The 14141-nt window shown below is 45.1% G+C and overlaps 1 protein-coding gene across 4 annotated transcripts in view; it reads left to right on the top strand.

The window, feature by feature from the left end:
• The window catches only part of BCL11A (BCL11 transcription factor A), a 99774-nt gene that overhangs the window by 17489 nt on the left and 68144 nt on the right, over positions 1-14141 (top strand). The window lies entirely within an intron of this gene.

Below are 14141 nucleotides of genomic sequence, written 5' to 3'. Positions count from 1 at the left end.
AAGCAAACCCAGACCTCGCTCCTATGCTCTCTCCTTTCTTGCTCTTTTCTCTTCGGAAGCAGAGACTTCCAAAGCGAATGGCCCTCTAAGCCGATGAAAAAGCTGTTTTTATACCATGGTGGATGTTTACACAGGAGACTCAACTTGAGGGGGAAAAGGCTTTTGGGGAGGGTGGTGGGACTCGTGTTAATCTGTTTTGTTGGAGGACTGTGCAGTCTTGCCTATGAGCAACTCTGGGCTGTTTTTGATAAATTACCATGTTTAGAGATAGGTTTGGCTCTTAAGGGCTTAGTTTTATGAACAAAGTCCGTAACGATGTTTGCTGCCTCTGTTTGTCTCTTAGCCCCTTCCGGCTTCACTGGGAGCTCAATGTTTAGTTTAAGCTCAGTCTGGAAGATATAACAATTTTGCATTAAAAAAATGAGGAAATCATAGGAAGAAAAACCCTTTGCTTTTTGGATGAATCTTACTGATAATTTGCTAAAGCTCATTTGAATTTTAAGCACTTCTTTAATCTTCAAAGGCTAAATTGCTTTATGAATATGCATGGTGTGGGCAGACTTCAGTTCATTACCTAGTTGTAAATTCTAATGACCATTAGGTCCTTCCAGTAATTGCGAATTGTTTTGCATTTTTGATTGGCCTATTAACATGTACATTCGGTGCACATCAGGCTGGCCTGTCAGCCTGCTGAAGGAGAAAAAAAAGGTGAAAATTGTTTATAGCACCAAGATTCTTAGATTTTCAATCTTGCAAAATTGATGATGTAAAAAAATTAAAGCAGTGTTTTTTCTTCTCAAGATTGAAAGTTCACCAAGAGATTTGACATATTTAATTTACATGATGACTTTGCACTCCTTCATTAATGCAATTTGCATATGAAGCTGTTGTTAATCACTTTTGATCATGTTTTGTGTATTAGCTGCCTCAGTGGCTCTCCTCCTCGGATGCCCCAGTAGAAAGGAGCAAAATGATGCATCTTCTTGCCAAGTTTCCTTTAGTGAATTGAGGAATTAGAAGTCTAACCTTAAGTAATTACATATGTTTTATCCGTTTTCTTTTAACGTTAAGTACAGTTTGTGGAAGTGTTGGCTGGAAATCCTTCTCATTTGGGGAGAAGACTGTAAAATTTAAGTGTGTGATTGAGGCACATCCAGATACGTACAGAAATCTGTATTGCCCGTCCCTGTTCCCCCACGAAAGTTGTGGGCAGTTTTATTGTTAGCAGTTTGATGGCAGGGAGACTCGAATATTCCAGTGAATGAAGACATCAGGCTCCTCCTCTGGAAGGGAAACGGCCGCAAAAACTGCAGACCTTTCTAACAATGCTTTGGGTTTCGTCTTGAACTGTGTGGCTGGCACCTGCATGTCTTGGGCCTGGCCTTGCTTGGCTGCTGCTCTCGAGCAGCTCTGTCTGTGTCCTCCCCTCGCCACCAAAGTAAATCGTGGTCTCTGGCTCCCGGGTGCCTCCCTCAAGGTACACAAGTGCCCTGGTTGTGAAAACAAGGTGCTTAACTAACGGTTTCCGATTTTTGAGAGCCTGTGATTTTTTTTTTGGCGTTTGCCTTTGCCGTTGAACCGCCCGTGCCGTGTTATTGATGCTCATCCTTGGTGTCTGAGTTGATCACTGGTTAACGAGCAGAATCAGAACACTGAAACGGCTATTCTGATGAAAAGGAATGTGTAATGAAAGAAAATAAATGGTGATGGAAAATGAACAGTGTGTAAGAAACATAACTACAATTTTAACCTCTGAGGGACCCGAGCCCTGCCCTACCGTGACTTCCATCCATACCATGCTAAAAGCATGCTTCAGTTCAAAGTTGTTAATATTCAGCTGGGAAACAGTATCCAGAACACAAATAAATTATTAAGTGCATGAACTTTTTAGGCAGTAAGATGAACTGATGGGGTCCATCTGTGAGATCCAGGGGCTTTTTATTTGTGTGTGTCGAGCGATTCTGCCCTCTCCGACTTCACAGCCTTTGGTCTCCGGCCAACTGCATGCATAATTGATTCCACACGCACTATCATTTTCTTGATGTAATTGCTTTACTAAGATATGATGAAATCTAATGGCTAATTTGCTATTTGAAAATGGCAAAAAAAAAAAAAAAAAGGTTCATACTTTTTATTGGCGGGAGGGTAGTGGAGAAGGGGGGTATTCAGATGACCTGGTATGTAACAAAACAAAACAAAACGAAAAAGGCAAAACTAACTCATGCACACTGCTATAATCGCGTTGGTTGCGGGTAGGAAGGTCTTTGTGACATATGGAAGCCAGTGTGTAAATCTCTCTTTCTATCTCGTATCACCACCGCCCTCCCCCCCACATTCCCTCTCTCCCTGCCTCTCCCCCAAACTTTACAAGAAAGGGATCCTAACAAGGTAAAAAGTAAACAGTTTAGTCATCACAGGCCTTATTATTCAGTCTATCCAGGAGTTTTGCCTTGTAGGTTTATTTAACTTCCAGGAATGTAAACACTGACACAGCCCTAGAAGCAGCAAGAAAGATTACAGTATTAGAGTTAAAAACGTGAGCAGGGAGTAGCTGTGCTTTATACCCAGATATAATAACACTTTACATTGAAACATAATGGTAAGTCAAAACCGACTGGAAACTTCTGCTTATATGGAGTACAGATTTCATTCTAATAGATTGGCATAATCTAGTGTACCCAGAGTAGATTGTTATATAATGGGGGAACTGTATAAATGTCAAGTACACAAGTAATTCTACAGGAAGTAAATGAAAAGTATTAGAATTTCTTAAATCACCATTACATTTTGTTGGTGGGACAATCTCATTTGCTCCCTCAGAATCATGTGTGGCTTTGCATACCAGTAAGTCTTTTAAAAATGTATTTCGAGGGGATTTACGGACGTTGAAACATTGTTTTAATCCAAACCAGTTCATGCTTTAAATGTACCTTTAAAGAATTGCACTGTTTTTTTCAAAGTATTTAAAGGGAGTGGAGGGGTAGAAGGCATATAAAGTGAATCCATCTCACTGTGGCAAACTGTTTTTCAAGTAAAGTCATAATAATGAACAACACATGATCTGAAATTTGATCAGCAAACATATACTTATGCCAAGGAATTTTCTTTCTTTTTCTTTCTTTTTTTTTTTTTTGCCATTCACATACCAAGGTTCTGTAAATCAGTAAACCAGGCAGAGTCACTGTTGTAAGGGGGAGACTAAATCGTAATGCACAGAATGGCACTGCTAAGCTGTCTTTTGGAAGAAACATTAACATCACCACCATTACCACCAACAAAAAACCTTTTTATCAAAACTGGAAATGACAGAATAGTTTTAAAAGGTGGGGGTCGGGGGGGGGGGAAGGAGAGGGGGGAATCCACCACCACCACTACCACCCCACCTCTGATGCTCAAAACTTCAAACTATTAATAGACCACCAGTGAGATAGACTGTCTTTGTGCCTTGAAATGCAAAGTGAGGGAAATAATTAGCAGAGGAACAAAATTCTCAAAATTTGAAGAACTTCTGTGATTACTGGGGGTACAGTGAAAAGAAAATGCAAATTTCTTCCTAATCTTAATTAGATTCAATTGTGCTGTGGGTGTGTTGGATTTGGGGGGGAGTGGAGGAGGCAGGGAGTGCTGGGGGTGATGTGAGGGGCTGTGTGATGTGGGAGATAGGTTCGTGGGGGCCTGGCGGTGTGGCAGGAAGGTGGCTCCCAGCGCTGGTACAGGAAGCTACGCGGTGCTGGTGGGCCCGAACCCTGAGCCTTGATTTGGCTGGGCTCATGTCCCTCTGGGTCGAGGGGATTTAATTGTTCTTTCAGGGGAGGGATGAGCCCAGCCTGTGGGTAGCTTTTCCCTGCCACATGGCAAAACGGTGAGCCGTGGTGGGCTCTTCCTGTGCCCTGTGGCCCCCAGTCAGCTTCTCGAGGTGGTGTCTGCACTGAGCCCCCAACACCTAGGGCACCACCACCCCTGGCCCCCCACAAACACGCTCTTCAGAGTTCGATGACGGTGGTTGGCCAGAGTCCTGCCAAAGTATGTATATAGCAAGTTTCACTGGCTGGATTCCCCCTTGTGTGAAATAATAAAAGTCCTGGCCAAAGGCTTATGAGTCTATTTTTGTTTCATTAATATTATTTATTGTGTATTTTATTAATATTTTTAGGAGGGACTGTGCTCTCATTTGACCATTTGTAGTCATAATTAATACATTCCGTGCTGGTTGTAAAAAGTGTACCCGCATTTAATTGCAAGTCAGGATAAATTAATGGATATGATTTAAAACAAAACTCACTTAAAATATTCTTGCAGGGAGCGAAAGAGGGGCCAGTCCCTGCACTGAATTTCTTTTCTGGTGGAGTGTCTGTGGTGTGAGGGTTGGAAGGATGGCGGTGGCCGGGAGGGGGGGGGGGGTGTTTCATGTCTGTGTCTGAGGGATGTGGGGGCCCAGAGGAGGAGGAGGGAAACCTGGGCAGGAGGAGGGGCAGCCAGGAGCTCCTCTCTTTTCTTTAATTTCTGAGGTTGCGGGGGGGGGGGGGGGGGGGAGCGGGAGGGGCGGCTTAAGCAGAGTGGTCAAGTCCATCTGCTCCGGAGAAGGTGGTAAAGAAAAGAGGTTAGTGGCCAGAGGGAAGGCGCACAAAGGGAAAATTGTACATTGGGAGCGTTGCTCTCCCGGCCGGCCGTGGTGTAGCCAGACTGGTTTAGCAGACAGAATGATAGATTGTTTTGTCAAGGGTCCCAGGGTGTGCCCTGAACTTGAAGCACTTTGTTTATCTTGAATAGAAAGGGAAAAGCACAGACATAATCGATGTCTAGTGTTTAGGAGCTAGAAAGAGGTAGGAGAACAGAGAAGCGTCGGGGAGGTGGGGGAGGTGCAGGCCCTTGGTTGTGGCTGTCCATTAACAGATGAACTTGGCCGAGGGCCAAGCTTTAGATGAGAGCGTGTCAGGGCCCCAGTGCAGCCAAGCCTTTTCAGTGGTGTTTTTTCTTTCTTTCTTTCTTTTCTTTTTTTTTAAATACCTGCTGACTGTACATCAAATGCTCCCAGGTCTTTGGCTAAAGGCAAGAAAAAGAAAGAAAAAGACACACAGCTCCATTCCCCCCCCCCCCTCCACCCCCCCCCCCCCCCCAACTAGTTGAAGCCAGTCCTTTGGCGACAACACAGGTTCTATCATCTTTCCTGGCTTGCCAACTGGGGGAAAAAAAAAAAGTTGTGATAACGCCAGTAACCTGAGGGCCCAGGATCGGAAGGGTTTGGTGTGTGCGCACCGTGTGCCGGAGTCGAAGTGTGTGAGGCGTGGGGCGTGGCGGATGGGCCTGAGCGTGCACATAGGAACTCGGTGGAAACTATTTTTTTTTTTTTTTTTTTTTATGGTTGAAGTTAAACTCCTAGTTGGAAAGGACCTGCGAACTAATCCGTTGGTGGCTGAGAAAGATAATACACAAGCAGGGCCCCGCAGGCCAGGAGTGGGGAAAAGTGCGCTGGTTAGAAGCATAGCACTTCCTGTGCAGGGCCGGCCGGTGGCACACCCCTGTGTCTAGGCTTGTTTTGTCCTCCATTATCCTATCTCCTTCGGCCTGTTTCTGTGTTTTCTAGTTTATGGTGACATCCTGCGTCCACTTAGGAGGGTTGGCAAGCAAGAGCCATCAGCCAGGAACTTCCTGACATTCTTAACTCTTCCAATGTGCAGTCTTGGCCCCCCCTGCCACAAGTGGCGAGGTGATTGAATTTCCCTGTTTCTCGTGGCAGGAGGCATGCTCCGGGTCCCACCAGAGGGGCTGCTGGGGCTGCTGCCGGCTTCATAGAGTTCCACCTGGGGGACACAGAGCTTCCAAGTGGTTAGGGGGGGCCTGTGTGAAGGGCAGTTCACACAACGAAATCTGTTTTTCCCCCACCGTAGACTTGAAAAGCCACCGGTGTGACCATCCAAATAAGATGTGATAGAGTCATGTTTACTTCCCCAGGTTGAAGCCTCACAAGGCAGGCGAGCTTTCCTCCCTCCTCATCTAATCGCTAATGGAAACTGGGAAAATTTGGAGGCCTGTGGGCTCATCCCACAAATCTCCCCCCAAAAAAACCCAGCCAAGCCTTTTGGGGCCGTCTTCTCTCCCACCGAGGTGTCTTTGTAACCTGCGTGGTAGGGAAAGGGAGGGGGGGGCGGAATAGGCTCTTAAAAATATGTTTATCTCCTTTTTTGTCCTCTTCAGCCTCGGTGAGTACATGAAATAAAATGTCGAAGAAGTGGTGCCATTTCTAGTTGTGTGAGCTTGGGCAGATTTCCTCATCTCTCTAAGCTTCGGTTTCCTCATCCGTATTTCGGGGGGAGTCACAGGACCCACCTTGTGGACGCTGGGAGCATTATATGAGCATGCTCGCCTGGCATGTGGTAAGCACTAGAGAAAAGCTAGTTACCGCTATGATTATGACTCCTGGCTAGGAACTTCCTTCTCCTGTCAGACCTGGGGTCCCCAGCGTTCCTCCCTGTGTGGGGCTGAGCAGGCTGGATGAGAGGAGAGCAGGGCAGAGAGGGTGCTAAAGCCCTCAGAGCCTCTTTCTGCCTCGGGTGGGCTCTTGTGGGAGCCTCTGGGGAGGGGTCCTGGGTAGAGATGGTTCAGGAGCCAGATCTGGTGAGGTGAGGTGACTGGGGGCTTCTCTCCATTGGCAGCCCCCTCAATGCCGGGCCTCTATTCTTACAGACATCGGCGCGTGTGCCCGGGTGTGCGACAGTCATCCAGAGCGTGTGCTCGGGTGTGCGACAGTCATTTGGGGTGCAGAGTCCTACTTTGCCACTGACTGGTTGGGAGAGTTTGGGCAAACCATTTAACCTCTGTGAAATGGAGATGAACCAGCGTACCTCCCTTACAGGGTGGATGCAAGGAGTAAAGGAGAGAAAGCACATAAAGTACTTGCCACACAGGATGCATTCCAAGAGTTTTTATTGCCATACTATGTATCCGACCTGTTGTTACTCCATCCCACAGCAACCCCAGAAGGGAAGTCCTAATAGCTCCATTTGGGAGAAGAGGAAATTGGGGCTCACCAAGGGTTAAATAACTTCCCTGAGGGCTCACAGCTATTAAGGATCACTTCTTTGGCTTCCAGTCATTACCCTCTGCCACCTCCTCAAAAGCTCTGCCGCTCTCTGCAGCGGGGCTGGGCACCAGTTGGGTGGGAATCTCTGGTGCTGGACGGTTGGCCTCCTGTGGGTTCTGTGGTCAAGTTCTGCAGTCTTCTGGGAAGGAGAGGAATGTTCCCATCCAGTCCCTGGGCGGCTGTCCTGGGCACATTGGAGCAGCCTTGGAGCTGTTGGAAAAGAGTTGCAATGCGAGGAATTCTGCTTTGCAAGTGGTCATTTCTCCATCTGTCCAGAGTGAGCCAGAAATGGGGCCAGGTCCTGTGAAGAGGAGGGAGGAGGTTTTGCTACTTGTGTATGACTTGGTTAGGAGACGGCAGTAGGCTGACCAGGAAATAAGCTAGGACTTTTCAGGGCTGGTGAAGTCTGGCTTTCAGCAGTTCTGTCTGTTGTCTCTTTGGCATTCCCTTCACTGACCACACCTTTAAAGGGTGGAGGGGGAGAATCAGCATTACACTGTGAGGGAGAGCGTGTGTGAGCGTGTGTGAGTGTGTGTGTGTGTGTGTGTATGTGAGTGAGAGAATGTGTGTGAATGTATGTGTGTGAGTGTTTATATGTGTGAGTGTGTATGTATGTATGTGTGTGTGAGAGAGAATGTGTGTGAATGTATGTGAGTGTGTATATGTGTGAGTGTGTATGTATGTGTGTGTGAGAGAATGTGTGTGAATGTATGTGAGTGTGTATATGTATGAGTGTGTATGTATGTATGTGTGTGAGAGAGAATGTGTGGGAGTGTGTATATGTGTGAGTGTGTATGTATGTATGTGTGTGAGAGAGAATGTGTGTGTGTATATGTGTGAGTGTGTATGTATGTATGTATGTGTGTGTGAGAGAATGTGTGAATGTATGTGAGTGTGTATATGTGAGTGTGTATGTATGTATGTGTGTGAGAGAGAAGGTGTGTGAGTGTGTATATGTGTGAGTGTGTATGTATGTGAGTGTGTGTGTGTGTGAGTGTGTGTGTGTGTGTAGGGGTGCTGGGGATGATGGGTGCTTGAGGGTAATAATCTGCTTCAAGGAGGTTTTCATTTCTGGCCACATCGGGGCTGTGGTAAGGCGAGTCTGGAAGGCATGCGAGGAGACTTGAGGGAATACTTGAATGGAAACTACAGTCAACAACTCCATCTGATCCACATGTGGCTTTCCCGGAGGCAAGTTTTCAACTGCATGGTGGCCTCCTCCAGTCACTCCGCAGGCTGCTCTGACACCATTAATATTTGCTGAAGCAAGACCTGAGGTTCGTTGCAGAGGGATTACGTAATGTATTCCAAAACCAAATGTCAGGGTTTTCCTTTTATTACCCATTTGTTCGATTGGCTGGGCCGCCATAGACCTCCATTTACATAATTTCAGTCAGTTGGTGGTTAAGAGGCACCTACTGTGTGCGGAGGCCCCAGGGGGGAGCTGAAGAGTCGGCCTCAGCACGGACAAGCGTTATCTGGGAGCTCTGCTCACATGGTAAGCCCTTCCCTTTGGACCGAGGGAGGTTGTTCAGAACCAACCCCAAGAGGTTGTCCCAGGCGGTTGTCTGCGTTGGGGGTGGGGGTGGAGGTGGCTGCTGAGAAGGCGTGCGGGTAGCGAACTCCAAACCTTCCGTTTCAGTTCTTGCTCTGCCCTGGGACGGGCATCCTTGCTTCTCGGCCCTCCACCTCTTCCACTGGCTCTCCACGCCCTGGGCCAGGACTGCAGGGGTGTCCCTTGATCACCCACAAGGGAAGTCCCCAGCTTTGTTTGCTCAGACTCCTAGACTGCAGAGCTGAAGTGATAGCAGGAATACCATTGCTTTAGCGCCTCTATTCCACCCTCCCTCCCCAGTTTTCTCTCCATTCCCTTGAAAACCAGGCCAGCTCTCTGATGGTGGCCTTTTTGTTTCTTTTTCTCTTTTGGTTCTGCCTTCCTCCAAGGTAAGCACAAATTTAATGTCCCCAGAGGCAGGCCGGTGACCCTTCAGGCCAAGTGCCTGGATGTGGCAACGCGCTAATAAATATTGAATGGCGAGAGCAATGGAAATTTAACAAAGCCATAACTGAGGAGACCGCAGAGGGGCAGCGCACTGGGTAAGAGGCTGTTGGATGAGCTGGGTAGTATTTCTACTTCAACCTGATTGAAATGTCGACTAAAAATCAATGCTGTTGACTAGTGATAATTTACAGCGTTCCCGGTGCTAAGTAGTCTCCCGCTTAAGAATGCGTTGGCCGGGCAGAGATTAGTGCAGGGAGTTGTGTGTGTCACAATGAATCAGACGCATTATAGGTCAGCCCTTTATTTGTTTCATCATGACTTTTACACAGTTGTCATGTAATTTATGGCTGCTTTCACGTTGTCAAACATTTTCATTGCATCTTCTTCTCTAACACACTCCTGACATAGACCCGCTGTCTTGGAAGGCTTGGTATTATTTCATAATCCGAGAGGAGGCCTATAAACCATCAAATTACGCTATCTTCGGGCTAATCTAAATACGCTGCCGATTAAAATCAGAGCTCATTTGTCCCTGATGCAAATTATTAAGTTCTAATTATAAATATCCATTCAATTACCCCATACATTTTTATTTTGTGGGCCCTTTTGAGCACTGCTGTCTGCGGTGGGGGGAGATGCGTAGGGGACAATCTGCGGTAATTAATGTACACTTCCCGGATGGTAAAGGGTAAACATATGCTGCTTTGTTTGTCTTATTTATTGATTGATTAGATGCATAGAGACTTTGGCATCGGCACAATCCGAAGTTGAAATCCTTTTAAAAATGAAAACTATTTAAAAATCTGCCCGGGAGGAAAAAGAAAAATATAGCCAACCCGAGAGCTTTCTGCTAGAACACATCGTCCTAAAATGTAGGATTCTCATCCGATTCTGAATTTAATTCCCTCTAGATTTTGCAGAAGTTAAGGGTGAGAGAAACCATACCTGTTTGTACCCAGAATGTGAAGTCAAAGAGAGAGATCTCATGGACATGGGCAACAGTGTGGTGATAGTGGGGGATGGAGGGAGGTGGAAGAGGGCAAAGAAGAGATAAATGACGATGAATAAAATAAAATAAAGAAAAAGGGACAGAAAAAAAGGGAATGTAAAGTGATTGTTACAGAAAAAACCCCATAATGCTTAATAGAAACAACATCCTTATTACCAATCCTGCTGCCATTCTCTACTGGAAAATAACAGTCTCTGCCTCTAATAGGAAGACAGTCTGAGAGCATGATGATGAACTATTTTTGGTTATCAAACTATAAAGTAAAAAAAATAAAAAGAGCTATAAAATAAAAATTTGTAAAGTCCCTATAACTAGACATTGACTCTCCCACGAAGGCAGGGGAAAATTACAAAAACTGGTTTTGGGGAGAGAATTGAAGTCTTTTATGATTTTTCTAGGACCAAACTTTGACTTTAATGATTGTGGAAAGACACTGGTCTGGGAAGCAGGTTCTGACCCTGAGCTGTGAGACCTTGGGTTTCCTTTGCCTCTTGGCATTTCAGTTTCCTCATCTATAACACGGGTTGCTTGGGTTGGGTGGATCTCCAAGCTCCCGTCATGTTCTAGCATTCTCTGAAAGCTCAGGCAGGCAGGCTCCCTGCTCTTTTTGGAATCTAGTTGCTGAATGGGGCTCACCTGCAAAGAGGGCAGAATGCTTCTTGATTTTCCTCAAAGATGGAAGCCATGGCGTTTATTAAGGCTTGGGCTCATGATCCCTTGGCACGGAATAATGGAACGGTAACAATGCACAGACAGTTCCAGCCTTATAAGATTTATCCACCTTTTAATTGTTGCAAACTGGTGGTTTTTTTTTTTTTTTTTTTTGGATAAACTCTAAGGAGTGTAATGGGTATTTTCTCCAAGCTTGCTTTTTTTGGGCAACTCGCGCTATGTCAGAATAGAAATATGTTTGACAAAGAAACCAGTTGAATTCAAACAACCAGGTATTTTAAATTCAATTAGCTGACTGAATTCAGTGATATTTTCCTTTTTCCTCCCCCGAAAGCTGTTTTCTCAGTATGGACATAGCCTACATATGCTGAGTTCTTGGAGTTACAAATTCTTGCTTGTTAAAGGCATCGGATGCAACATGTTTAGAAGAACTCTCCCTCTGTTAGTGTTGAAGACAGCATAAATTGAGGGAAAATGCTCTTTTTTTTTTTTTTTACTCATCATGTAGGTAAAAGCATATGGCCTGTTCTGGGACATGTGATTTTTGCAGTCTTTTCTAAATTTGGTGTTTTCCATTGACTTTTAGCACGGATGTTTCTGTTTTCCACACGGTCCAGCAGATACCATTTATTTGTGGCATTAAATTACATAGAAAACTATGTTTGCAGAAGCATGCTGAAAAGCAACAAAGTTATTCTTTGATAACGGTTATTTAAAACTTTCTTCTGTTATCCCATGTGCTGAGAGGAGGGGGAAATGAACCAGTTGTAAATTACATGTTCCTTAAAGGACAGAGGCACTCTTGAGATCTAGAGCCTCAATAAAAAAGTAATTTATTTAAATGACTACCTCTTTAATTTGTAATGTTTTGGGTTTTTTTCTTTATTTTTATTAGGAGTGCTCTATTAGGGCATTGATAATCGCCTATTTCAGATTTTGCATGCTGTTTGGTTCTGGTAAAAACAAAAGAACAAGTTTAGAAAAAAAAAAAAACCAAAAAACAGGGAAAAGAACAAGTTTAGTCCTAACCCAAACCAAAGGAAGGCAACAGAGTGAATGAATGGCAGCCCCCTAGAGGCACCGCTTTCCCCGTCGGGTTATTACCTGAGGAGAAAGCACGGCGACATTCATGCCAAAGAGACAGGCGACCAAATATGTATTCAGATCTGAAGTTTAGGATGTCATAGTCCGATAGCCCCTCTTCTCCCCCCACCACCCCTCATTGTATTGTGCAAATGTATCGGCCGTTGTATTGTTAATGTCTGATAGGATGCTGCCTCTAGGACAGGCTGGGCTCACTAATGGGGTCAGCTGTGTCACAGTGTGATATATGGATTATGTTTACCATGGCATATTTTGTTTGCGAGCTGAGCTGGGAGGTGGGAGCAGATGATAAATGAAGATGCCCTACAGTTTTCACACTAGTTCCCGTGGTCCCGAGTCTCCCAAACAATCAAGCACCGCTGATAATGGGGAGGTATTTATGGGGACTTAATTGATTTCAAAGTTTTAGATCTCTGGCTGAAGTTTAACATGTGATAGCCCGTTACATTAACGCCTTTACTTAAAGCTCCTACTTGACTTTAAGTAAATTATTTAGGGTTTGCTGCTGAAACCACAGTAAATTCACGAACCTTCGGGCCAGTGAAATAACTTCCCAGTGGCTTTCTGTGCCTTGACGATGCATTTGGTTGGGCTCCCATGTGTTCGTATGATTTCCAAATTTATTTCTCAAGTTTCACTGGCAATAAATGACTTTTCTCAGTGGAATCCTGTGGGGTATACCTACAAAAAAAGTACATCTTTTGAAAAAAAATTCCCATATGCAGCAACACCATCATCATAAGGTATAGCATATATTTATGTACACATACATACATTTATGCACACACACGTGTATCACATATAGTGTGAGTACGTATGTATATATAGTGATATAATGCATTCTGTCTCTACTTAATGTGTATAGATAGGAAGATCTTCAGATTTACTGATTCCATTTTCAGTATAGCAGTTTTAAAAATCATCCATGCTCATACCTCCTCTCATCGTGCTGTTTGTCTCTGAGGGCCTGTTTTTCACACAGCCCTGGACTGAGGGGCAGTGTTTCAAATTTAGGGACAATAATGTGAGGGCAAAACCCTGGATGCAGCCTGTATCTTTGCCTTCACTGTCTTGAGAAGCTGGTGTGGATCTCTCTCGGGGGATCCTTCATGCCTTGAAGTCCCCTTCCTCAAAGTTCTGACAGGAGGCTATTTCCCGTGACCCGCCTCTGCATCTGGTTAAACGGACTCCAGTAATCTGTGCGCAGTTACTTCTTTCTTATTTTATATCCTGAAAGGTACGAAGTCCAACAAGCTTTTACCCACCGAGTCTGCCGAGAAAACGGCCAGGCAATTTTTGTTTCAATCTCCGTGTCTCTCTGGAGCACCAGTTCCAGAGGCTGATCAATAGGTTTTATTGTAGACCTCACTGTCTCTAAAAGCACTGTGACCTTATCCTGGCTGAAAATAGCATTTGCTCTTGCCTGCAGAACCTTGACCTGAGAAACCCCATTTGGAACATAACTGACATATCTAGTCAGCTGTATATCCAAGACATGCTCTGTGAATGAATTCTGTGCAGAGTCGGCCCGGAGAACACTTTCTTGGAAGAAAAATAAATACCAGTTCTGAACACTGGGGGTGCACCTGCTTGCCGATGGGTGATGGGACACGTGGTGGGGAGTGAGGGAGACACCGGGCCTAGGGGGACTTGGAGAGGAGTGAGGACCCTCACAGAGGACTCCGGAGGGTGCATGAGACCCCACATAGGACAAGGGATGCAAGGGGCAGGAATTGGACTGACGTGCAAGGTGGCTTTAAACAAACTCTGTGACCTTGTTGAGAGAGTGTGGTTCTCTGAATGCTTTCCTGGGCTTCAGTCTTGAACCTGGGTGGAAGGGATCCTCCAAAGCATGACCTAGACGGAAAGAAGTCTTTCTCATTCTAAAGCAGGGGTCCTCAAACTTTTTAAACAGGGGGCCAGTTCACTGTCCCTCAGACCATTGGAGGGCCGGACTATAGTTTAAAAAAACAACAACTATGAACAAATTCCTATGCACACTGCATATATCTTATTTTGAAGTAAAAAAAAACAAAACGGCAAAAACACCCACATGTGGCCCACGGGCCATAGTTTGAGGACGCCTGGTCTAAAGTAACTCCTCTATGTAATGATAAGAAATTATTGTCACTTCATTTTTCTTGGTGTGATCATGGTTTTGCGGTTAAAGAAAAAAGTCTTTATCTTTTAAAAATACATGCTGAAGTATTTACTGATGAAGTGATAGGATGTCTAGAATCAGTGTGAGTAATCTAGTGGGCAGGGTTGGCAAT

The sequence above is a fragment of the Eptesicus fuscus genome, chromosome 16 (genome assembly GCF_027574615.1).
Source record: "Eptesicus fuscus isolate TK198812 chromosome 16, DD_ASM_mEF_20220401, whole genome shotgun sequence".
In the NCBI taxonomy this organism is placed as follows: Eukaryota; Metazoa; Chordata; class Mammalia; order Chiroptera; family Vespertilionidae; genus Eptesicus; species Eptesicus fuscus.
Note: the sequence above shows the minus strand (reverse complement) of the source record. Positions and strands in the feature narration are given on the sequence as shown.